At 40.8% G+C, this 24194-nt stretch overlaps 1 long non-coding RNA gene across 1 annotated transcript in view; it reads right to left on the reverse strand.

Annotated features, from left to right (window-relative positions):
* Positions 1-307: 307 nt before the first annotated feature.
* Positions 308-24194, reverse strand: part of LOC133645129 (uncharacterized) — a 50614-nt gene continuing 26727 nt past the window's right edge. The window contains exons 5-6 of the long non-coding RNA XR_009824911.1: positions 488-618; positions 308-414 (exon numbers count right to left, since the gene is read on the reverse strand). This is a non-coding gene — a long non-coding RNA (uncharacterized LOC133645129). The remainder of the gene's footprint in view (positions 415-487; positions 619-24194) is intronic.

A 24194-nucleotide genomic window follows, 5' to 3' on the forward strand; every position in this document is an offset into this window, starting at 1 on the left:
CTTTCTGTGTCCCGCGTGCTCGCACTTATCTTCTGGCACTTCATCCTCGGCGCCGCTTCTTGTGAGGCCACAAAAGGCGGCGACTTGTAAAAGGCGAAGGGAGAAGAAGAAAAATGGCGTCCTGGCGATGAGCGATAGAGCAGCTAATTGTGTGCTGGAGATAAAGAGGAGCCACTAACTCCCTCTGGGTTATCTGCTCTCCTCCCAGGCGGCCGGGAGAGAGAAGAAAAAAAAACTTGTTAAAAGGAAATAAAAAGGCGCGAGGAGGCACAAAGGAGGTTTATCCTGACGGAATGATCCCACAAAAGGAAGGGATCGCAGGGCGGGCTAATTACACGGCAGGTGATGAAAGGCCTCTTTCTTCTGTGGGCAGAAGGTGAGGAGGTCTTCTTCTCTCCTCCAACATCACTTCCTCTGAGGGGACAAAGAGCTGCTTTGTGAGAGTGTGGCCCTCCAACCACGGAGCAGGTTCTTGACTTCAACACACCTTTTGTTTACTTCTTTGTTTTCTTGCTGTGGACTTCTGACTTCTGGTTTTCATCGCCAGCCTGTAGAACTCCGACGTTCTTCAGAAGAGTGGTATCCAAAGTGCGGCCCGGGGGCCTTTTTTTTTTTTTACTATTAAAAAAAACATACACAAGTGGAATAAAAGAGAAAACAAGTTAAATGCTGACTTCAACATCATTTGTCTTTAAAACTGTCATTGATCAAAAATAATAATGGATCAAAATCCATCAAAATCAAAAATATATATATATATATATCAAATCAAATCAAATGTTATACACTTAAATAGGACAAAAAATGTATAACATTTGATTTGATTTGATATATAGACATATATATATATTTATTTGTATTTTTTTTGCATATTTGAAATAAAAATATATCAAATCATATCAAATGTTATACACTTAAATAAGACAAAAATGTATAACATTTGATTTGATTTGATATATATATATATATATATATATATATATATATATATATATATATATATATATATATATATATATATATATATATATATGGCTATATATATATATATATATATAGATATACATACACAAGCGTGGATGCATATGAAAAAGTGCAATACATTTATCTGTACAGTAACCTATTTATTTATTTATATATGTTATTTATATATGCACCTTATTGCTTTTTTATCCTGCACTACCATGAGCTAATGCAACGAAATTTTGTTCTTAACTGTACTGTAAAGTTCAAATTTGAATGACAATTAAAAGGAAGTCTATGTCTAAGGCCTATATATATATATATATATATATATATATATATATATATATATATATATATATATATATATATATATATATATATATATATATATATATATATATATATATATATATATATATATATATATATATATATATATATATATATATATATATATATATATATTTATTTTATTTCTTTATATATATATATATTTTTATTTTTTTTTTGCATATTTGAAATAAAAATATATCAAATAAAAGCACAGGACAGGAACTAACCGATCATCACAGCCATGTATACAAAATAAAATAAAAACATTAAAAAAATGAACAATAGTGTCACATCTGATAAGATTGACAACACATTGTGTCCAATATTTACCACAAGGTTAAAATAAGTCATATTTTAGGTTCATTTAATATTTAAAAACACATTTAAATAATGGATAATAGACTTGATTGCAAACAGAAAACAGGTGAGGGACAAAAGTGAAGCAGCCAGCGGAAAACACCAACAAAACCGGAAAAGCCGCCAAAATAAAAGCACAGGACAGGAACTAACCGATCATCACAGCCATTTATAAAAAATAAAAAATAAAAACATTTAAAAAATGAACAATAGTGTCATATCTCATAAGATTGACAACACATTGTGTCCAATATTTACCACAATGTTAAAATAAGTCATATTTTAGGATAAAATAAGTCATATTTTAGGATAAATTCTATATTTTTTAGGTTCATTTAATAGTTAAAACACATTTAATTAATGGATAATAGTCTTGATTGCAAACAGAAAACAGGTGAGGGGAAATGCATCCGGGACAAAAGTGAAGCAGCCAGGGGAAAACAGCAACAAAACCGGAAAAGCCGCCAAAATAAAAGCACAGGACAGGAACTAACCGATCATCACAGCCATTTCATTAAAAAAATAAAAAAATAAAAACATTTTAAAAATGGACAATAGTGTCACATCTCTTAAGATTGACAACGCGTTGTGTCCAATATTTACCACAAGGATAAAATAAGTCATATTTTACGATAAAATAACTCATATTTTACGATAAAATAACTCATATTTTAGGTTCATTTAATAGTTAAAACAGATTTAAACAATAGATGGGAAAACACCAACAAAACCGGAAAAGCCGCCAAAATAAAAGCACGGGACAGGAACTAACCGATCATCACAGCCATTTATAAAAAAATAAAATAAAAACATTTAAAAAATGAATATTAGTGTCACATCTCATAAGATTGACACATTGTGTCCAATATTTACCACAAGGTTAAAATAAGTCATATTATAGGATAAAATATGTCATATTTTAGAATAAAATAAGTCATATTTTAGGATAAAATAAGTCATATTTTAGGTTAATTTAATAGTTAAAACACATTTAAATAATGGATAATAATCTTGATTGCAAACAGAAAACAGGTGAGGGGAAATGCTCCGGGACAAAAGTGAAGCAGCCAAGGGAAAACAGCAACAAAACCCAAAAAGCCACCAGGAACTATCCATTTATATAAAAAATAAAATAAAAACATTTAAAAAATGAACAATAGTGTCACATCTCATAAGATTGACAACACATTGTGTCCAATATTTACCACAAGGTTAAAATAAGTCATATTTTAAGTTCATTTAATAGTTAAAACAGATTTAAATAATAGATGGGAAAACACCAACAAAACCGGAAAAGCCGCCAAAATAAAAGCACAGGACAGGAACTAACCGATCATCACAGCCATAAAATAAAAAAAAATTAAAAATAAAAACATTTTAAAAATGAACAATAGTGTCACATCTCATAAGATTGACAACACGTTGTGTCCAATATTTACCACAAGGATAAAATAAGTCATATTTTACGATAAAATAAGTCATATTTTAGGTTCATTTAATAGTTAAAACCGATTTAAATAATAGATGGGAAAACACCAACAAAACCGGAAAAGCCGCCAAAATAAAAGCACGGGACCGGAACTAACCGATCATCACAGCCATTTATAAAAAATAAAATAAAAACATTTAAAAAATGAACATTAGTGTCACATCTCATAAGATTGACAACACGTTGTGTCCAATATTTACCACAAGGTTAAAATAAGTAATATTTTAGGATAAAATAAGTCATATTTTAGGATAAAATAAGTCATATTTGAGGATACAATAAGTCATATTTTAGGACAAAATAAGTCATATTTTAGGATAAAATAAGTCATATTTTACGATAAAATAAGTCATATTTTAGGTTCATTTAATAGTTAAAACAGATTTAAATAATAGATGGGAAAACACCAACAAAACCGGAAAAGCCGCCAAAATAAAAGCACGGGACAGGAACTAACCGATCATCACAGCCATTTATAAAAAATAAAATAAAAACATTTAAAAAATGAACATTAGTGTCACATCTCATAAGATTGACAACACGTTGTGTCCAATATTTACCACAAGGTTAAAATAAGTCATATTTTAGGATAAAATAAGTCATATTTTAGGATAAAATAAGTCATATTTTAGGACAAAATAAGTCATATTTTAGGATAAAATAAGTCATATTTTAGGACAAAATAAGTCATATTTTAGGATAAAATAAGTCATATTTTAGGATAAAATAAGTCATATTTTAGGTTCATTTAATAGTTAAAACACATTTAAATAATGGATAATAGTCTTGATTGCAAACAGAAAACAGGTGAGGGGGAATGCCCCGGTACAAAAGTGAAGCAGCCAGGGGAAAACACCAACAAAACCGGAAAAGCCGCCAAAATAAAAGCACGGGACAGGAACTAACACAAAACACCGGAGAACGCTAACAAAACGCAACAAAACTGCGTCGGCCTTGTTAGCGGTCGTGACGGCGAGGGATTCGCCGCTCCTTCGCCATCGTGGAAACACTCGAGCGAGGCGTCTCGGGGGGGGGGGGGGGGGGGGGATTTCACCGGGATTTCAACGACAGGTTGCAAGGGTGACAGCAGGCCGTGGTGTCGTCATAGCGACGAGGCATAAACACGTCGGCGGTCACTGTGGCGTCAGCCTGCTGAGGCGGCGGAAAAAAGGGTAAAAGTAGGCCGGCCGCGGGAACACGCCGACTCAGCAGTTTTCCAAATGAACCCTGATGAAGTAGAGCAGCATCCTCACGCCGCTAAATCACCGCCGCGTCATGTGACTGAATGGGCTCAGCGGCCTACATGTTAAAAATACGCCTCCTGGCCACGCCCCCTTGAGGCTACGTCTTGTTTCCAGTTAGTCCCTCCCCTTCTGCACATGTGACCCACTTCAAGTGTGCTTAGTGTGCACTCAAAGGTCCACGCACTTCTCCACTTACTCGTGTTCCCGGAGTGCATAAGTGTGTTCGCGCCGAGAAGGACCCCAGGATGCAGTACACTAGGGGTGTCCAAAATGTGGCCTGGGGGCAATTTGCGGACGTCCACAAATAATATTAATAAAACTAAGGAAAGAAAAGTGGAATAACAGAGCACGGAGGTGAAATGTAACAAGAAAAAGTTGTAATGTTGACTTTAAAGTGTAAAAACAAGTTGTATCTATAATGAAGTTATTAACATCAATATCTGATTTATGTCATTAAAGACTTGTAAAGTTTGCAAATAAATAGATGTGATCAAAATAGTATTCATTTCAGGGAGATTCCTGAGCCATTTTGAGAGTTAATGAGCCAGTCACGTGATTCGTGACCTAGAGGAGGGAACCACAGATCCCTTCCCCATCAACAACAATGCTGATCAGGCAGACTTTGTGACACCCAACAATGATCACTTTAGGACACATTGTGATGCAGAAAGTTGTATTTTTGAGCCCGAACACAAAGAGGATGAACAATGAGTTCTAGTTGTGTAGCTTTGTCGTGACTCTGTAGCATTAGCATCATTGCTAGGTGCTAAACATACAAACACAATTAACCATAATAAAACAGTGTAATGTTTCCATCCATCCATCCATTTTCTACCGATTATTCCCTTCGGGGTCGCGGGGGGCGCTGGAGCCTATCTCAGCTACAATCGGGCAGAAGGCGGGGTACACCCTGGACAAGTCGCCACCTCATCGCAGGGCCAACACAGATAGACAGACAACATTCACACACTAGGGCCAATTTAGTGTTGCCAATCAGCCTATCCCCAGGTGCATGTCTTTGGAGGTGGGAGGAAGCCGGAGTACCCGGAGGGAACCCACGCAGTCACGGGGAGGACATGCAAACTCCACACAGAAAGATCCCGAGGCCGGGATTGAACTCATGACCACTCAGGACCTTCGTATGGTGAGGCAGACGCACTAACCCCTCTGCCACCGTGTGTAATGTTTCCATTCTCACATAAGTTCGTTTAGATGAAGAATCAGTCAATCCTCACGAAGGGTTAAAAAAAGATGCCGCAACTAGCATCTTTTTCTGTCTTAGACCAGTGGTCCGCGGACCGATTGGTACTGGGCCGCGCAAGAAATTTAAAAAAATTTAAAAAAATAAAAAATACAAAAATAAATTTATTAAATCAACATAAAAAACACAATATATACATTATATATCATTATAGGTGGATACAGTCCGTAACCACACATGATTGTATTTCTTTATGAGAACACCCCCCCGGTGGCGTTGACCGGTCCCCAGCTACAAAAAGGTTGGGGACCACTGTCTTAGACCACGATGAAACGAAAATTGAGCTGTTTGGCCACAACACCCAGCAATATGTTTGGAGGAGAAAAGGTGAGGCCTTTGATCCCAGGAACACCATACCTACCGTCAAGCATGGTGGGTGGTAGTATTATGCTCTGGGCCTGTTTTGCTGCCAATGGACCTGGTGCTTTACAGAGAGTAAATGGGACCATGAAAAAGGAGGATTACCTCCAAATTCTTCAGGACAAGCTAAAATCATCAGCCCGGAGGTTGGGTCTTGGGCGCAGTTGGACAATGACCCCAAACCCACGTGTGGAATTTCTGACCTTTTCACCTTTTTCTATTTTGTACCATTTGAAGAGCGTATGTGATGTAAGAGTTCAGCGTATGGTCGCCCTGACATTGTACAAGATGTTTTGATTGTTTGTTTTGGCTAAGGGACTCAAGGTCAACAGGTCCAAAACAACTGGACCTTGACACACGAGGGAAACACATAAATAACCAAGTAGACCAAGTCTAGGCATGATTCTCGCTTCATCCAACGTCTCCGGAGACACCGTCTGTTTGCATGGCAATTCAATCCAACCTTGTACCATTTGATTATGGATAAATAAAACTTTTGTACTAAATTCACTTTGTTGCTGTTTAAGATTCGGACATTCCACCACAGTGGTAAAGGAATGGCTAAATCAGGCTAGAATTTAGGTTTTAGAATGGCCTTCCCAAAGTCCTGACTTAGACGTGCGGACAATGCTGAAGAAACAAGTCCATGTCAGAAAACCAACACATTTAGCTGAACTGCACCAATTTTGTGGTCAAGTGGTCAAGCAGAAGCTTGTGGATGGCTACCAAAAGCGCCTTATTGCAGTGAAACTTGCCAAGGGACATTGCGTTGTCAACTTGACGTTCAGATTAAAAACCGGAAACGCCGTGATGTTGAAGCAGGACGCAGTGAAGCGCATCCGTGACTCTGCTGGGGGGGGCCTAATAAAGGAACGTTGGGGCGGGGGTGGGGAGGGGGGTAGATAAACACGCCTTAGGGTGCGTGTGCACGTGGAGAGACTCGCCGTGACCTTTGCCACCCTCGCTGATGAACGCCACCAGCTGAGCGTTTGCCCTTTACCCACCTTGCTGAAAGTCATCTTTCGCATCGCTGCCTGGTTGCACGCCACCACCGCCACCGCCACCGCCGCCATCAGTGTAATGAAAGCTTTCTGTGCTGACTTTACATTAAGAGACGTTATTTATACGCGCTGTGCAATATTTCACCCAACAGACGTTCACTTCCTGTTGGCAAGCATGAACACTGACAATTGCAGTTATTGTTATTATTATTATTATTGATGTTGTTGTTTATTAGGAAACTGTCAGTTGATGTCGTTAAAGTAGCAAGTTTGTGGAGAAGAAAGAAATGTGAGATATGAAGTAGATCGTATAATGCTCATTCTTTTTGTTTTAATCCATCAATAGGGAGAAAATTACTGGGAATTTCAAGAAATCCGGGAATTTTGGGAAGGGGAAACATGTGTGGATGGTTGAAAGGTCAGAATCGGGTTTGAAAATGGCGCAACATTTTGAGAATTTAGGGCATTGCAGAAACATCCATTCATTTGAATGGGAATTTCCTGGAAATTTGGGAATTTTTGGAAAACCTAAATATTGATACGAGCACAATTGTCTTAGATGATATGAATGGGTTGGTGTTAGAATGTATACAATTGGTTGAAAAGTGTTGACGTAGTAACAGTTTGAATTGAGAATGGGTGTTTCAAATTCCTGGAATTTCAGGGAAAAACGGGGGGAAGAATAAACTTTTTTTGTTCCAACTAAGAGGAATGTTCTGAAGGTGGAATGGTTGGAATTGGTTGACAAATGTGGACTGTGAAAACTTTCAAGCAGGAAGTGAAAATAGGGCTTTGGAAAACCGGGAATTCCTGGAATTTTTTTTTAACTTGATTGTCCAAGGTGAGTGGAGTGTGTGGATGTTGAAACGGTTCGAATTGCTTAAGAAACGTGAGATACGCAGGAGATTGCATAATGCCCATTCATTTGTTTCAATTCATCGGTGGGGAGAAAATTACCGGAAATTTTAGGAAAACCGGGAATTTGGGAAATGTATGTAGTAGTAGTAATGTGGGTGGATGGTTGAAATGTCGGAATCGTGTTTAAAAATTGTGCAACATTTTGAGAATTTAGGGCATTGTAGAGCTATGAATACATCCATCCATTTGAATGGGAATTTCCTGGAAATATGTGAATTTTTGGAAAACCGGTATTTAAAAAAAAATATTGATACTAGCACAATTGTCTTAGATGATATGAATGGGTTGGTGTTAGAATGTATACAATTGGTTGAAAAGTGTTGACGTAGTAACAGTTTGAATTGAGAATGGGTGTTTCATAATTCCTGGAATTTCAGGGAAAAACGGGGGGAAGAATAAACTTTTTTTGTTCCAACTAAGAGGAATGTTCTGAAGGTGGAATGGTTGGAATTGGTTGACAAATGTGGACTGTGAAAACTTTCAAGCAGGAAGTGAAAATAGGGCTTTGGAAAACCGGGAATTCCTGGAATTTTTTCTTAACTTGATTGTCCAAGGTGAGTGGAGTACGGTTTGAATTGCTTAAGAAACGTGAAATACGCAGGAGATTACATAATGCCCATTCATTTGTTTCAATTCATCGGTGGGGAGAAAATTACCGGAAATTTTAGGAAAACCGGGAATTTGGGAAAAGTATGTAGTAGTAGTAATGTGGGTGGATGGTTGAAATGTCGGAATCGTGTTTAAAAATTGTGCAACATTTTGAGAATGTAGGGCATTGTAGAGCTATGAATACATCCATCCATTTGAATGGGAATTTCCTGGAAATGTGTGAATTTTTGGAAAAACGGTATTTTAAAAAAAATATTGATACTAGCACAATTGTCTTAGATGATATGAATGGGTTGGTGTTAGAATGTATACAATTGGTTGAAAAGTGTTGACGTAGTAACAGTTTGAATTGAGAATGGGTGTTTCATCATTCCTGGAATTTCAGGGAAAAACGGGGGGAAGAATAAACTTTTTTTGTTCCAACTAAGAGGAATGTTCTGAAGGTGGAATGGTTGGAATTGGTTGACAAATGTGGACTGTGAAAACTTTCAAGCAGGAAGTGAAAATAGGGCTTTGGAAAACCGGGAATTCCTGGAATATTTTTTTTAACTTGATTGTCCAAGGTGAGTGGAGTGTGTGGATGTTGGAACGGTTCGAATTGCTTAAGAAACGTGAGATACGCAGGAGATTGCATAATGCCCATTCATTTGTTTCAATTTATCGGTGGGGAGAAAATTACCGGAAATTTCAGGAAAACTTGGGGTAAGGTTAAACATGTTTTGTGTTTGATATATCGGAAGAGTAGTGTAGGTGGATGGTTGAAATGTCATAATCGCGTTTAAAAATGGCGCTAAATTTCAAGAATTTAAAACGTTGTAGAACTATGAATATGAACATTCATTTGAAAGGGAATTTCCTGGAAATTTGGGAATTTCGGAAAACGGTTATTTAAAAAGAAAATATGTGGATGCTAGCACAATTGTCCTAGATGATACAAATGGGTCGGTGTTGGAATTTTTAGAATGGGTTGAAAAATGTTGACGTAGTTGACTTGAGAATGGGTATTTTGGAATTCCTGGAATTTCTGGAAAACCGGGAATTCATACCAAAAAAAAACCGACTTTTGTTGACCCAACTGAGAGGAATGTTTTGAAGGTGGAATGGTTGCAATTGGTTGAAAAATGTGCACTGTGAAAACTTTCAAACAGGAGGTGAAAATAGGGCTTTGGAAAACCGGGAATTCCTGGAATTCCTGGAATTTTTTTTTTTACTTGATTGTCCAAGGTGAGTGGAATGTGTGGATGTTATAATGGTTCGAATTGCTTGAGAAACGTGAGATTGCATAATGCCCATTAATTTGTTTCAATTCATCGATGGGGAGAAAATTACCGGAAATTTCAGGAAAACTTGGGGTAAGGTTCAACATGTTTTGTGTTTGATATATCGGAAGAGTAGTGTAGGTGGATGGTTGAAATGTCGTAATCGCGTTTAAAAATGGCGCTAAATTTCAAGAATTTAAAACGTTGTAGAACTATGAATATGAACATTCATTTGAAAGGGAATTTCCTGGAAATTTGGGAATTTCGGAAAACGGTTATTTAAAAAGAAAATATGTGGATGCTAGCACAATTGTCCTAGATGATACGAATGGGTCGGTGTTGGAATTTTTAGAATGAGTTGAAAAATGTTGACGTAGTTGACTTGAGAATGGGTATTTTGGAATTCCTGGAATTTCTGGAAAACCGGGAATTTATACCTAGGAAAAAACGACTTTTGCTGACCCAACTGAGAGGAATGTTTTGAAGGTGGAATAGTTGCAATTGGTTGAAAAATGTGCACTGGGAAAACTTTCAAACAGGAGGGGAAAATAGGGCTTTGGAAAACCGGGAATTTTGGGAATTCCTGGAATCCCTGGATTTTTTTTTTACTTGATTGTCCACGGTGAGTGGAATGTGTGGATGTTATAACGGTTCAAATTGCTTGAGAAACGTGAGATTGCATAATGCCCATTAATTTGTTTCAATTCATCGATTGGGAAAAAATTACCGGAAATTTCAGGAAAACCGGGAATTTGGGAAAAGTATGTAGTAGTAGTAATGTGGATGGATGGTTGAAATGTCGGAATCGCGTTTAAAAATGGCGTAAAATTTTGAGAATTTAGAGCGTTGTAGAACTAGGAATATGAACATTCATTTTAATAGGAATTTCCTGGAAATTTGGGAATTTTGGAAAAACTGGGATTTTCTCAAAAAATATTGATTCTAGCACAATTGTTTTAGATGATATGATTGGGTTGGTGTTGGAATTTAAAAAATCTGTTGGCCAGAGACAGGAGCGGACCCAACAAAGCAAGCAAAAAATAACTTTTGTTCTCCCAACTAAGAGGAATGTTTTGAAGGTGGAATGGTTGGAATTGGTTGAAAAATGTACCATTTAGATGCGAGAAAGGAAACCTGCGAAGTTCCAAATGCCGAACTCGACTAAAGAGTCGAATCTTGAAATACTCTTATTTGGCCCGCATTGATTTGCTTTAAATCAAAGTCCACCTAAAGGTGATGTCAGGTTCAAACACTGATGACATCTATTAAACAAGACAAGAGGCAAAGAATTCAACAGAGACAGAACTCAATTTGGACTCGATTTTGAGGAGAGTCGCCTGTACACTGTATTGTACAGTATCTCAGCACGCTCTGGCGAAAGATTGTACTCCCCCTTCATTATTTGACTTTCTCCGACCACATGACCACCGCTGCTTCCAGAGGGAAGTGGGTCGTAAACAGCGTTGCCTTTGTTTACCGTACACAGTTCAAAAGGAGAGGTCGTAAAATAGTCCAAAAAGACGTTCGTAAACCAGTTCAAAAAGAGGTCGCCTGGAAATTGGGCAGATCCTGTCTGCTCTACGCTTTGAAGTCCTTGGGTTAGCACATTATCTTTCTGTTAATTACCATACATGAAAGAACACAGAAAACCCTTCATGTGGCTTTCCACCTGACACAGTGGAGTTTTACGAGCCTTCTTCTTGGTAGGTTTCAAAGACAGCCTTTTGTCTTCTCACCGGGCCCTCAAAGTAACACGACGTTTTTGTGATCATTTAGAAACAATTATTCTAACAGGTGAGGGATAGGATTTGAAATGTTGTTGTTGTGTGTGTTGTTTGACCTGAGTCATGTCAGTTGTGTTTGTGTGCACTGCTGCCAGGAGGACAGCACACAAGGACTCATTATGGGAAGGGGAACATCAGCATAATGTGTTGGCGAGGATGGCGTGCGAAATAAAAAGTACTATTTGCCGCCTGTCTTCAAAAACAAAAGGATAAATATGTTCCATTTGCCCAACTTAGGTCTCATTTCACGCTTTTCCCCTGCTTTTCATTTCACGCTCCGCTTCTGCCTATTTATAGATGACGTGGAGGAGGGAGGCCATTACCGTGTGTGTGTGTGCGTGTGTGTGTGTGTGTGTGTGTGTGTGTGTGTGTGTGTGTGTGTGTGTGTGTGTGTGTGTGTGTGTGTGTGTGTGTGTGTGTGGGCAGTGTCACACAAAAATCACAATCCAACACAAATTGAGTGAAATGTATCAGAAGATTCGAGAATCCCCACATGCCCCTCATCCTCCTCATCCTCCTCAAGAGAGGAAGTAGAACCTCATTGGAGGACGCTCGCCGAGCAAGAAAACGTGTACTCTGTTGTACTTTTGTCAGTACGCTTCAATAAGTACACTCGGTTGCTGAGTGCGCCACCGTTTGTCTGTTCCGAATTTGTGCACGGCAATCGGTTGAGTGGACGTCCAGCAGGAGCGATGATCTATTGACAGCCACAGGGAGACCTTGTCCTGACCCGAGATCTACAAAGCGGAGAGGGAGCAGACCTGACGCAGCGCCAGGCATCTTTTCTTTGAACTGTTTATGAACGAGTACAACAGCTGTTTACGACGCCCCCTCCCTTTAGAAGCAGCTGCAGCTATGTAATCAGAAAAGGCCCAAATAAAAGAGGAGGCGTGGAACTCCCTCATCAGAGCGTGGTGCGAAGTTGCAGCCCAGACGTTTCTTCTCATGAGCTAAATTGAATCCTGTCTCTGTTTAATTCCTTTGCTGTGAATGAATGATGAGTTCCCACTTCTCTGTGAGCGCTTTGAGTATCTAATAATAGAAAAGCGCGATATAAAATCTAATCCATTATTATTAGTATTCTTGTCTTGTCTAATAGATGTCATCTGTGTTTGAACCTGACACATTTCTGTCAGTTTGCACGTCCTTTCCAGACGTAATTCATGAAGACACAAAACAACTCACACAGAGCAGTTTGAGTATTGATAAATCACTGTATTGAGTAATGTTATTTACATTCTTACCTCCCAGTACTGTGAGTGCTTGGATGATCAGCATATATTTTGCATATAAACGACGACACACACGCTAAGTGGACTGCACTCCTTATTCTGCTCCCTGAAGACACACTCCTCTGCTCACAATTTTAGTCCGCCAGTTAGCACGTGTTTTAGCACAAACATACCTTCAGTACATCAGGCCTTAAGTGTACAGTAAGTACGCAAGTTTGCTATTTGTGACTAACGTGTTGGTTGAGAAAGATTTGGAATCTTCTGACGCTGACTTTAGAATCTGCTGAGTCGTCTTCATGCAGCTTTTAATCGGCCTAATGTAAAAAAGGAGGGCGGGGGGTCGAAAGCCAGCCCACTTACTTCTTATTACACTTACAAATGTTAGCTTCATGCATAATTAACGCTGAATCTCTATTTTGACTTCAATTACTGATGACTTCTTCACGTGCTCTTAATTAGTCACACTAGTCTTTGCTGGATTAAAAGCTCCCGGAGACTCTCTCTCTCCCACACACACACACACGCACACACACACACACACACACACACACACACACACACACACACACACACACACACACACACACACACACACACGCGCACACACTCGTACGTTAATGAGCAAAAAGCTAGCGTGCGCATAAAGGCGTTCGAGCGCATGGCGTTCAGGCTGGGATCGATACAGGATGAAGCTGTGATGTCCACTTAGGCGGATATAATAGCAGTAATGGATTCCAGCGGGAGCATGCTCGGACTCGCTGCGATAGCGCACTGATTTATGGCGGCCGCCGCTTTAAATGGGCTGTTTAAAAAATGAGACGTTTCATCATAAATACGCTCCAGAGTGCGCGGCGGATCAATCGTGCTCGCAGAAGGATGAAGATGGATGAAGAGTGATGCTTGCGGGCGCCCGGTCCAGGTCCACTCTGTCGTACTTAAACGCTGGCTGACGGGAAGACGAGACGACGTGACGCAAGTTGTCAAGAGAGAAAACTTCAGCAGCCTAAACGCTCAGCTTTGTTGTCTATGATTAGTAGTTAGCAATCTTTTCAGATTAACAGTTTAGTTTTTGTATCTGTTCATCATTTTCATAGGCAGACTTTTTTGGCGCAGCCAAGGCATTGATGGTGTCCAGTTTAGGGGTGGGTGGTATTTGGGGACCTGAAGGCCTCAGCAAGCTGTCGTGTCATTTACCCTGGGTAGGTTGAGTCGGCTTCTTCTATGGCCCTGACAACATGTCAAGCCATGGCAGCCCACGCACCACGGTCCACCACCTGTGCAAGATCGAACTAATCTCGGTACCATGTACACAGGCCTGCAAACCCAAGAGTTCGGAGAGGTCTTCCTTGATCGTTGTTGCCCAGGTCGTCTTGCGCCAGTGAGGCAATGGGGGTCGGAGGAGGACATCGCGAACCATCTGAACCTCCAGCCGTCGAGCCGATTGATCAAACCGTACTAATCGCCGTTGCAAACAACAAAGAAGGAAGAGGCCATAGATTCAGGCATTGTCGAAGACAGGCGGTAGGTACACGATCGGACGCCGCGGAGGCAGTCATTGTCGAAGACCTCCAGCTTTTGTTGATCAGCTACCCTCCTAGGCCACGGTTCCCCACATTAGGGGAGGATTGTTTGAACAATGGCCTTGTAGACTCTCCCTTTGTCAAAAAGGGTGGGTGTTGGCAACCTTCTCATGGTCCACCCTATTAGTATCCTCCCTCAAAAAAGGAGAACTAATTGCCAACAACAATCTTAAGAGGTTCTATGCCGAGGCTCAGCAGTAGCAAGTGCTTCAACTGGTCTATAAAATGCTCCAAAATAGGCATGCGCACCCATGATCACCTCTCTGTTGTGACGCTGATATTGCAGAATGGTTTTGAAAGTGATGGTTTGCAGCTATAACCGATCTAAAAGCCAACCAACCCTAACCGTGTTGTACATATAAAGTTGTTACCCCCATGAACCTTCCCCTCTCTCTCTCAGCAAGCTGTCTTGTCTTGTCTTGGGGCGGCATTCACCTTGGGCGGGTTGAACCGGCTTCCTCAATGGCCCTGACAACATTTGATACCATGGCGGCCCACTCACGACTGTCCTGTGCGAGGTCGAACGAATCTCGGTACCACAAACACAGGCCTGCAAACCCAAGAGTTTGAAGCGGTCCTCCTTGATCGTCGTTGCCTAGGTTGTCTTGCGCCAGTGAGTCAATGGGGGTCAGAGGACATCGCAAACCATCTGAACCTCCAGCCGTCGAGCCGATTGACCAAACCATATTAATCGCCGTTGCAAACAACAGAGAAGGAAGATTCAGGCATTGTCGAACACAGGCGGTAGGTACACGATCGGATGCGGCAGAGGCAGTCATTGTCAAAGACCTCCAGCCTTTGTGGATCAGCTACTCTCATAGGCCACGTTTCCCCGCCATAGAGGAGGATAGTTTGAACAATGGCCTGGTAGATTCTCTCTTTGGTCAAAAAGGGTGGATGTTGGCAATCTTCTCATGGTCCACCCTGTTAGTATCCTTCCTCAAAAAAGGAGAACTAATCACCAACAACAATCTTCTATGCCTAGGCTGAGCAGTAGCAAGTGCTTCAACAATAGAATGCTCCAAAATAGGCATGCGCACCCATGATCACCTCTCTGTCGTGATGCTGATATTCCAGAATGGGTTTGAAAGTGATGGTTTGACACTATACCCAACCACTCCTAACCGTTATGTACATGTCAATTTGTTACCCCCATGAAACTTCCCCTCTGTCTCTCAGCAAACTGTGACATCCAACAATTGCAGCTCAGAGTGAAGCTTCTGAGATGAGACTCAGCATCTCTAAATCTGAAGCCATTGTTCCCAGCCAGATAGGAGTGGCTTGCACCCTGAAGGTTTAGAGTGAGGCTTTACCCCAGGTGTAGGAGTTCAAGTATCTCGAGATCTTCTTTACGGGGGGAAGGAAGACAGGATTGGACATCAACAGATGAATAGGCACACTATCTGCAGAAATGCAGTTGCTGTAGCGCCCCGTCGTGGTAAAGAGAGAGCTCAGCCGGAAGTCAAAAGGCTTTCAATTTACTGGTCAAGCTGTACATCAAGCAAGAATGCGAAATAATCCCACTTCAAAAATGTGTCTCCTCAGTTTCTAAACGTTTACTGAGTGTTGTTAAAAGGAAAGCCCATGTAACACAGTGATAAACATGCCCCTATGACAACTTTTTGGCAATGTGTTGCTGCCATTAAATTCTAAGTTCATGATTATTTGCAAAACAATAACAAAGTTTGTCATTGTGAACATTAAAGGCCTACTGAAATGATTTTTTTTTAATTTAAACGGGAATAGCAGATCCATTCTATGTGTCATACTTGATCATTTCGCGATATTGCCATATTTTTGCTGAAAGGATTTAATAGAGAAAATCGACGATAAAGTTCGCAACTTTTGCTCGCTGATAAAAAAAAAGCCTTGCCTGTACCGTAAGTAGCGTGACGTCACAGGAGCTAGTATTCCTCACAATTCCCCATTGTTTACAATGGAGCAAGAGAGATTCGGACCGAGAAAGTGATGATTACCCCATTAATTTGAGCGAGGATGAAAGATTCGTAGATGAGGAACGTTACAGTGAAGGACTTGAGAGACAGTGATGGACGTATCTTTTTTCGCTCTGACCGTAACTTAGGTACAAGCTGGCTCATTGGATTCCACACTCTCCTTTTTTTATTGTGGATCACGGATTTGTATTTTAAACCACCTCGGATACTATATCCTCTTGAAAATGAGAGTCGAGAACGCAAAATGGACATTCAGTGCCTTTTATCTCCACGACAATACATCGGCGAAATGCTTTAGCTACGAGCTAACGTGATAGCATCGTGCTTTAACTGCATATAGAAACAAAAAAATAAAGGATAGAAGGAAGGATAGATAGAAAATCAACAATACTATTAAACCGTGGACATGTAAATACACGGTTAATGCTTTCCAGGCTGGCGAAGGTTAACAATGCTGTGCTAACGACGCCATTGAAGCTAACTTAGCAACTTAGCAACGGGACCTCACAGAGCTATGCTAAAAACATTAGCTCTCCACCTATACCAGCCAGCCCTCATCTACTCATCAACACCCGTGCTCACCTGCGTTCCAGCGATCGGCAGAAGGACGAAGGACTTCACCCGATGCGTTTGGCGGCCCGGAGACGTAGGAAGTCAAGGTGAGGTCGGCGGCTAGCGCGGCTAGCGCGGCTAGCGCTCCAACAAAGTCCTCCTGGTTGTGTTGCTGTAGTCCGCTGCTAATACACCGATCCCACCTACAACTGTCTTCTTTGCAGCCTTCATTGTTCATTAAACAAATTGCAAAAGATGTCCAGAATACTGTGGAATTATGAAATGAAAACAGAGCTTTTTGTATAGGATTCTACGGGTACCATAACTTCCGTTACTCTGACTTCGTCACGCGCATACGTCATCATACCGCGACGTTTCAGCCGGATATTTCCCGGGAAGTTTTAAAAGTCACTTTATAAGTTAACCCGGCCATATTGGCATGTGTTGCAATGTTAAGATTTCATCATTGATATATAAACTATCAGACTGCGTGGTCGGTAGTAGTAGGTTTCAGTAGGCCTTTAAATATCTTGTCTTTGCAGTCTATTCAATTGAATATAAGTTGAAAAGGATTTGCAAATCATTGTATTCTGTTTTTATTTACCATTTACACAACGTGACAACTTCACTGGTTTTGGGATTCGTATACAGATATATATAGTAGTCAGGTCAGGCTCATACCGCCCCGGGTAAGATGTACCCCCGTGCTACCTGCCGCATTCGGGCAGATGGGGCTCATAAACCTGGCAAGGCAGCCCATCTAGGAGAAGGAAATCTCCAATCTCAAAACCACCACTGCCTTGTGGTCAACCCACTTGAGGGTAAGGCTAAGGGAGTAAACCCAGACAGAAAATCAGGAGCCGGAGTCCTGAAGGCGGTTTGATGTTGTAGCGTCATTCCGGCAACTCCTGCGGCGTCACTGGTGCCAAGTGTATTGACACTCGTCGCTCCCTTGGATCCACCAGCCATGCGGAGAGGGGGGGCTTGCTGCCTGGACAACAGCTTGCCCTCCATAGTTCTATGCCCAGGCCATGTAGATCCACTGGAGAGGTCCACTGGACAGGTCACTCCAGCAGATACCGGTTCTAAGCCCATCCGATTGGCGAAGGAAACAGGTGCCAGGGGCCATCTCCGTCCGTGGGAGGGACCATCCCAGTGAGACTCACCCCCCTTTTTGGATGTACCCCATCGTCTCCCGAGACAGAAGGATGCCGACGATATAGTATAGTATATATATTTGAAAATAAAAAATATTAAAATTGCCTCGCATGCTTTGATTTTTCAGAGTGTGGCCCTCAGTGGAAAAGTTTGGATGCAATATTTCGATGATAGCGTGACATAAAAATCTGACAACACGCTACGCTAACCTTCTGCTCGGCTCTCCCACACAGGATGCCAACATCTCCACGTCGTCGTCCACACTTTTCCTCCGCAACAACTTCCCACCAGCCCCGTGGAGACAAAGACATTGACACGTATTTCCAATAAAGCCATTATATCGCCCGTGGCCACGGCCCGTCGGCTACATTTACTCACTCGCCCGAAGTCCATATTTTCTCCCTAAACGCCATCCTGATGTATCAATCGTTCTCTGCTGGCTCTGCTGGAGTGTGAACAAACAAATTGGATCGCACCCCGTCCCTCAAATAGCCTTCGCAGGGAGACCTCCCCCAAGGTCGCAACAACGGACCTTGGGAGAGCTGGAATAACGGACGCCCAAATGGCGCCAGAGTGCCTTCCTAAAAACAAATAATCCACACACACACACACACACACACACACACACACACACACACACACACACACACACACACACACACACACACACACACACACACACACACACACACACACACACACACACACACACACACACACACACAGTGAGACAGTCACATTGCGTTCTCGCTCAACATCGTCTGATGTCGGCGAGCAGACTCCCAACTACTTAGTTATTAAAATAATATTCATGCGTCTTGTAAGTCAATTTGTGCAACACAATTTATGCTAACCAAAGCAAATTTGCGCTTGTAGCGCCGGCGAAGAGATCACAGCAGGATAAGGCAGCTTGGAAATGTTTGATTAGGTGGAACAAACGTATTCTAATGTGTTTGTTCATGCTACACATGCTAATGACACTAAGGACCTCGCTAACTTGCAAAGTAAGTAGCACTATTTGATGAGCTGGAGCCAAACTAATGATAGCTCATTATTAGCATCAGCCAAGTAGCGCTATTTGATTAGCTAGAGCTAAGGTAGTAATAGCTAATGATTAGCATCAGCCAAGTAGCGCTATTTGATTAGCTAGAACTAAGGTAGGGGGGTCCCAGGGTTGTTGCCCCTTCCAGAGGGTGGCCATGGACTTTATGCACTGCCCAACCAAACAGCTCACACTGTCGTTCGCTGCCTGTTTGAGGACTATGTTTTGGTGCATGGTGTCCCGGAAATCCTGCATAGCGACCAGGGTCGCCAGTTCGAAGTGGAAGTCAGTTCCAGTTGCTTGAAATACGAAAGAAAACAAAAGACACGCACCACTGCCTATAACCCCAAGTCGGATGGCTTGATGGAGCATCATAATCGGACTATCTCGCAGGGGGGCGATTGGGGCGACCTCCTTCGCATAATCGGACTATCTCGCAGGGGGCGATTGGGGCAACCTCCTTCGCATCTGCAAGATTTTTGCATGTTTTGAGGGGCCAGTGTGCTAGCCTATGCAATACTGTGTGGATCAATTAAAAATATTGTTGATTTGTTATGTGTGCATTAAGATTGTGAATTTTTTTTTCTCTGCCCTATTTCCCCTTGTTTGTTACCTATTTCGTTTGTAATGAAACGCGGACGTTTCTAATTAAGGGGGGGGGGGGGCGTATGTAACAAACAGTTCAGGGTGTCCCAAGTTACCAGAGTGTGAGGTAAGGAGGAGGAGTTTTGTCCCTCCAGAGTTGCCATAGGGCTGTGACGTAAGAGGTTTATAAGTGTAGGTTGTTGAAGAAGGTGTGTGAAGATAACATTAAAGAAGTGGTGGAGACCGGACCTGCTCTATTGACTCCCATTTATTATTTTATTATATAAGTACACAGAATATGCGAACCCAGGACACTCGGCTACACTAGCATCAGCTCAGTAGCATAGTGTGCCAGCAGCTGTAACCTTCTGTGGTAATTTGAAGTTCCTGCTCACATCGATCCCCGCTCTTCCTCGGGCGGCCGGGAAGACGAAGGAGGCGAGTAATAATCTAATAGCGTCCACGTGAAGTGGCTTCACCGCGCTCAATGAGGCGTAGCCGCTCATAACGTGCAGCAAAAAGCCGCTGCTCTTATTAAAACTATTCATCATGTGAGCTCTCCCACATCGCCCCTAAAAGTATTCATTTAATGCTTCAATTTGTTACGTTTAGTTTGCACGTGCAGTTGTGTAAACCTCAACAATACCACACTCAACTCATTTTAAGTAACCTGAACACGCTTTTTCATATCAGAGGCGCTCAATAAACTCAGGGACACGTTTTGATGGCAGGTGGACACAAGTAGCAGCTAGCTGTCAATGCTAGCTTTAAAAATAGGTATTAGCAGCAACAAAATATAGTTAGCTCTCAATGCTAGCTTTAAAATGGCATTTAGCAGTGATGGAATGTAGCTATCTATCAATGCTAGCTTTAAAAATAGCTATTAGCAGCTACGGAGTGTAGTTAGCTATCAATGCTAACTTTTAAAATAGCTATTAGCAGCAACAAAGTATAGTTAGCTCTCAATGCTAGCTTTAAAAATAGCTATTAGTACGACGGAGTGTAGTTTGCTACCGATGCTAACTTTAAAAATAGCTATTAGCAGCAACAAAGTATAGTTAGTTCTCAATGCTAGCTTTAAAAATAGCTATTAGCAGCTACGGAGTGTAGTTAGCTATCAATGCTAACTTTTAAAATAGCTATTAGCAGCAACAAAGTATAGTTAGCTCTCAATGCTAGCTTTAAAAATAGCTATTAGTACGATGGAGTGTAGTTTGCTACCGATGCTAACTTTAAAACTAGCTATTAGCAGCAACAAAGTATAGTTAGTTCTCAATGCTAGCTTTAAAAATAGCTATTAGCAGCAACAAAGTATAGTTAGCTCTCAAAGCTAGCTTTAAAAAATAGTTATTAGCAGCAACATAGTATAGTTAGCTCTCAATGCTAACTTTAAAAGTAGCTATTAGCAGTGATGGAATGGAGTTAGCTATTAGTGCTAACTTTAAAAATAGCTATTAGCAGTGATGGAATGTAGTGTAACAAACTGTTCAGGATGTCCCAAGTTACCGGAGTGTGTTGGGTAAGGAGGAGTGTTGTCCCTCCAGAGTTGCCGTAGGGCTGTGACGTAAGAGGTCTATAAAGGTTGTTGTGGAAGGAGGTGTGTGAAGAATGACATTAAAGAAGTGGTGGAGACCGGACCTGCTCTCATGACTCCCATTTATTATTTTATATAAGTACACCGAATATGCAAACCCAGGACACTCGGCTACAGTAGTTAGCTATTAGTGCTAACTTTAAAAATAGCTATTAGCAGTGATGGAATGTAGTTAGCTATTAGTGCTAACTTTAAAAATAGCTATTAGCAGCAACAAAGTATAGTTAGCTCTCAATGCTAGCTTTCAAAATAGCTATTAGCAGCAACAAAGTATAGTTAGTTCTCAATGCTAGCTTTAAAAATGGCTATTAGTAGCAACAAAGTATAGTTAGCTCTCAATGCTAGCTTTAAAAATAGCTATTAAAAGCAACAAAGTATAGTTAGCTCTCAATGCTAACTTTAAAAATAGCTATTAGCAGTAATGGAATGTAGTTAGCGATCAATGCTAACTTTAAAAATAGCTATTAGCAGCGATGGACTAAAGCTAGCTATCAGTGCTAACTTTAAAAATAGCTATTAGCAGCAACAAAGTGTAGATAGCTCTCAATGCTAGCTTTAAAAATATCTATTAGCAGCGATGGAATGTAGTTAGCTATTAGTGCTAACTTTAAAAATAGCTATTAGCAGCAACAATGTGTATTTAGCTCTCAATGCTAGCCTTAAAAATAGCTATTAGCAGCGATGAAATGTAGTTAGCTATTAGTGCTAACTTTTAAAATATCTATTAGCAGCGATGGAATGTAGTTAGCTATTAGTGCTGACTTTAAAAGTCGCTATTAGCAGCTAAAGCAGGCTAGCTCATAAAGGACGTTAATAGCTACCAATGCTAATGTTGTGCTAACTTTCTGACTACAACTAAACAATTAAGTCAGCCATGTTTTTATTTTCCAGCGCTTGTCCGCTGATGAAGCCATCTGACAAATATAAATACAAATATAAATATAAATATAAATATAAATATAAATATAAATATAAATATAAATATAAATATAAATATAAATATAAATATAAATATAAATAACAAAACGTGCAATGTGAGAGAAGGCGAGGTGCGTTCAGGAGCGCTTGATAAAAGACGAGGCAGACCACGGCGGCGGCGTGAATATTTACCCCGCCGAGGAAAGGGCAGCGCACTCGGCAGATGATTTTTAAAATGTCATTTTCTAGTCGGCTGCTTTGTAACGTGAAACTAAACAAAGATCGCATTTAATCCAATCATCACAAACACTGCCAGCAAATGTCAGCCTGCAGATCTTTCATACACACATGGAAACTCTTGACAACGTTTGCTGCTTTGAACGCAACTCACTCACTCAACACTGGACTACTTCACTGAGAGCAGTACTTATTGTACTACTTCACTCAAGTACTACACACTGTACTACTTTACTGAGGGTAGTACTTACTGTACTACTTCACTCAAGTACTACACACTGGACTACTTCACTGAGGGTAGTACTACTACACACTGTACTACTTCACTCAACTACTACACACTGGACTACTTCACTGAGGGTAGTACTTACTGTACGACTTCACTCAAGTACTACACACTGGACTACCTCACTGAGGGTAGTACTTACTGTACGACTTCACTCAAGTACTACACACTGGACTACTTCACTGAGGGTAGTACTTACTGTACTACTTCACTCAAGTACTAAACACTGGATTACTTCACTGAGGGTAGTACTTACTGTACTACTTCACTCAAGTACTACACACTGTACTACTTTACTGAGGGTAGTACTTGCTGTACTACTTCACTCAAGTACTAAATAGTGGACTACTTCACTTAGGGTAGTACTACTACACACTGTACTACTTCACTCAACTACTACACACTGGACTACTTCACTGAGGGTAGTACTTACTGTACTACTTCACTCAACTACTACACACTGGACTACTTCACTGAGGGTAGTACTTACTGTACTACTTCACTCAAGTACTACACACTGGACTACTTCACTGAGGGTAGTACTTACTGTACGACTTCACTCAAGTACTACACACTGGACTACTTCACTGAGGGTAGTACTTACTGTACTACTTCACTCAAGTACTACACACTGGACTACTTCACTGAGGGTAGTACTTACTGTACTACTTCACTCAAGTACTACACACTGGACTACTTCACTGAGGGTAGTACTTACTGTACTACTTCACTCAAGTACTACACACTGGACTACTTCACTGAGGGTAGTACTTACTGTACTACTTCACTCAAGTACTACACACTGTACTACTTTACTGAGGGTAGTACTTACTGTACTACTTCACTCAAGTACTAAACACTGGACTACTTCACTGAGGGTAGTACTCACTGTACTACTTCACTCAACTACTACACACTGGACTACTTCACTGAGGGTAGTACTTACTGTACTACTTCACTCAAGTACTACACACTGGACACTAATTCACTGAGGGTAGTACTTACTGTACGACTTCACTCAACTACTACACACTAGACTACTTCACTGAGGGTAGTACTCACTGTACTACTTCACTCAAGTACTACACACTGGACTACTTCACTGAGGGTAGTACTTACTGTACTACTTCACTCAACTACTACACACTGTACTACTTCACTGAGGGTAGTACTTACGGTACTACTTCACTCAACTACTACACACTGGACTACTTCACTGAGTGTAGTAAACATTGTACTACTTCACTCAACTACTACACACTGTACTACTTCACTGAGGGTAGTACTTACTGTACTACTTCACTCAACTACTATACACTGGACTACTTCACTCAACTACTACACACTGGACTACTTCCCACAACTACTACACACTGTACGACTTCACTCAAGTACTAAACACTAGACTACTTCACTGAGGGTAGTACTTACTGTACTACTTCACTCAAGTACTACACACTGTACTACGTCGCTG

This window comes from Entelurus aequoreus, linkage group LG28 (genome assembly GCF_033978785.1).
Source record: "Entelurus aequoreus isolate RoL-2023_Sb linkage group LG28, RoL_Eaeq_v1.1, whole genome shotgun sequence".
Classification (NCBI taxonomy): Eukaryota; Metazoa; Chordata; class Actinopteri; order Syngnathiformes; family Syngnathidae; genus Entelurus; species Entelurus aequoreus.